We start from the raw sequence: 3,745 nt of genomic DNA on the forward strand, positions 1-3,745 counted from the left end.
TTTATGCATTCATTTAAAAGGTGAAAAGCCAGCGAATTTGTGCACAGGCGATAAGGAGAATGCAGATGAGGATGAGAGCAGAGTTTTTCTTATAGCTTTTCCAAGTTGTGCTTGTAGCTGTCACCATGTAACCCCTCACTTTTCCTTTACAGACTAACTTCGTTGCCGTCTTCCAGTTCACTGAGGCCCTGTTCACACCTGGTATTAAGATGCGTTTCGGTCGATCTGAACACCTGGTGTTTTCATCCGTCTCTTTTGTCCACTTTCAACCACTTCTGTCCGGATTTCATTGAGGGGAGGGTCTATGGATGGATAAATGTATGGGTTTTTTCAGATCTTTCAGTCTAAATGACAACAATCTTGCGTAATTTACATATAAACGCGCCCAGAGACAACGGAAAAATATATGGAGAGCAGAGGCTTTCGTTTCTGCTCTGAAAGTCGCAAGACCAGCCGAACGCTGTGATTGTGTGTTAGAAATCAGGAATGGTGAGAGAATATTGTGCTTGGTATGTTTTTCGTCTTCAAACCAAACTTGGGTCTTCAGCTGACAAAGTTTAAATCCCGTCTGGCTAGCGCGCTTCCCATAATGTTTATGCATTACGTCAGTAGGCTACGCTGGAAATCCAGAGTTCTCGCGAGAGCACAAGTTGAATTTGCTCAGCGAGTTACTCTTGTGTCGAGTAATGATGCTCATTAAATATGCCCCTCGATCTGAGCTGCACCAATCACATCGGGTTATCTGATATAGGCGGGCCAGAGGGGAGCTAAACAGATGACGACAGCGCTGTGACGTCGAAGTCATTAATAAACATTGCAAGATGGCTACGGATGAACACCAGTTGTTTGAAACGGCTTTGGCCGCTACAATGAAAGAGTTAGACTTGGCTTTTTACTTAAAACAGGAACAGAAGACGCCGCATGAATCATTCCTTTGCAAGAAGGACGTTTTGGCTGTTTTGCCGACCGGATACGGTAAGAGTATAATCTACGACTACCAGTTAGCTCCGCTGGTGGCTAAGCGTATGGGGTTTATTGCTGTGATTGGTCGTAGTGTTATCCAATTGTGTGCAGTGAGATTTTCAAATGAATTTTTGGTGCCACCCCTCGAGCCCTCGATTTTCATTAGTCGACGCCAGACCATTAATCTTTTAGATTTAGGTCTGGATTTCCTGGCTATCAGTAGGCGCTCTTTTGTGGCTGTTCGACCACATGAGCGTCTGCACTACGAAAGCAATCCAGTTTCGACTACCTCTGGAAGGGGTCAAAAGTGGACAAGGTCAAAATGTTTTATAACCCGTTTACACCTGTATTTAGCGTCGTCCACTTGTGATCCGATCGACCAAAACGCATCTTTATACCAGGTGTAAACAGGACCTGAGTGAGCAAAGAACTACTGGTATGTAAAATCTTTGGAGTGACTCCTATCAGTACAGAATTGTGACGAATGTTGATCTACAGTGACGTAAAAGTCTCATGAATTCCGATCCTGTTCCGACTGAGGTCTCATTGCAAACCATCAGACCTGTATCTGGTTTAGGACCACATGTGGAAGTGGGCCAAGTCAGAATCGAAATGATCAAATTCCATGTGGTTTGTGCTGTTCAAACTGTTCTGAAAAGAAAAAAAAATGGGTCACTTTTGAAGCCACTTTGGAGAAATCACATTGCAGCATAGACACTCCATATTCAGGTGAGGTCTGAAAAGCCCGCACACTTTCCCCTGCGATATACCGGGGAGAGATGCGGCAGACGGGCTCCACAGTTTTGGATCCCAAAATTCAATCACCCAGAATCATTACATCTGAGCTGTCAGTTTACTGGCAGCCGTATTTGTAGGACGTCACTCTTTTGGCTCCAGGGGCACAGTGAGTAAATTATGAAGCTCAGATATTACGAGAGGTTCCAACAACCCCCTCTGAGTTCTCATTCCACATACCTCATTCACGCCAGGACAGGACCCCACGGAAGGATGAATTCTCTTAATTGCTCATTATGTTTTCCATGAGACAAATCTACTGCTGAAATATTCATTCTTCTGGGGAATCTGAGGTTATGTTTACTTGCAACAATGTTCATTAAGACTGTATACAGCATTTTGATGCCCCAAAATACATTATGTTTATTCACAACTTCACGTTGTGAAGGTTTTTGGCTCCACCAAGAGGACATTGTGATATCTCTGATCATAACAGTTCTGGTTTTACTTTACTCTAAATATTAAATATTTCTCCAAGTAGATTTATTTTGGAATGTCAATTTCTGTACAGGAAGTCTGCAAAAAAAAAAAAAAACAATTGAATATTTCAACCATTAATGCCCATGAAAAATATATTGATATATTGTTACATTTAGCTAGCCATGTTGTTATACTACAACGGATATAGCTTCTTTTTTTTTTTTTTAAGGCCATCTTCCTTAGCATTTACCTGAATTAAAATGTTTTAAAGGATATTAACTGGATTTAGGAAATATTTTATCAAGCAGCTATTATTAAAAGTATGATTACATATTCCATTGACCCATTTTATATTGTGAGTGTGAGCACGAGAGAGTTCCACAGGTTTGTATAGAAATTCAGAAATTGACATCAGACTTATTCTTCATTGAAGAATAATGTAAATAAAAGCCATCTCTTCAGAAATATGATAGCATTTTCTAATGTGTCTAATGTTATTATGCATATCTCAGTCAAGTAAATGTCAAAAAACAACAATAAATTATTTTCTTGCAATAACTTTGATTATCGATATGAGCTATAAGGCTATTTATTTCAAGAGTGTCTGTTTTTATTCATACATATTTCAGTTTTAGTTTTGGCTATTTTAGAGCATCAAGTTCAGCTTAATGAAAATGATAAATGTTGCCTTGGCTGTTTTTATGCATTTACTCCCATGATTCCACGCTCATTCACAGCATCCTCAATCTACGCCTTTGTAATTGTTTTGAATAAGCGTTCTTTAGCGGCAAAACTTACATACTGTGCCTTTAACACTTATTTCAAGTTACCTTTGTGGGGGAGTAAGGCAGTTTATTTACATTTAAGTCTTAATCACATTTTTAGTTTTGTTTTAATGACGTCTGTTATTTAAAATGATCAAGACAAGGCTACAGAAAGGCTAGAATACAGTGTGTTTGAGTACAGTAAGATAGTTCAGGCCAAATACACAGCACAGTAGTAGGCTTGCAAAGACGTAATATGACATGACGTGCCAAAAGACATCTCGATCCCTGTGCGATAACATATTCAACTTCGCATCAGTCACTCATGAATATTTAAAATGACACTCGGGGTCCATCTGGCCAGGTGCAGATGAGGAGAGACGAGCGATTCAGCACTGGTCTGCCATACATGTTACAATGATGAATCTGTGTGTGTGTGTGTGTGTCTGTATTCATCATATCGTCTTACACAAAAGCGATCAATTTGATGCTCGCAGTATTTATTGCATGAATTCTAGGCCAGATTTCTACCCATGACTGATAACAACATCCACCTTTAAATGCAATGACCAATTGCATTACATTACGATTTAACAGTGATTCTTTTTAAATAATAAATGAGATTTGCCTTGCCTTAGAAAACGGCATTAATAAATTACATTACACGCTATGTCGTAGTGATTTTCTTATTCCAGATAGTGAGATATATTAAGTGGTTGAAAATTAGTAAAAAAAAGACCATGTGTGAATCCCAAGTTTAAATGTGTAAAACAACCCATAAAATGAGCACAAGCAACAACACC

This window comes from Rutilus rutilus (assembly GCF_951802725.1).
Source record: "Rutilus rutilus genome assembly, chromosome: 16".
Lineage (NCBI taxonomy): Eukaryota > Metazoa > Chordata > Actinopteri > Cypriniformes > Leuciscidae > Rutilus > Rutilus rutilus.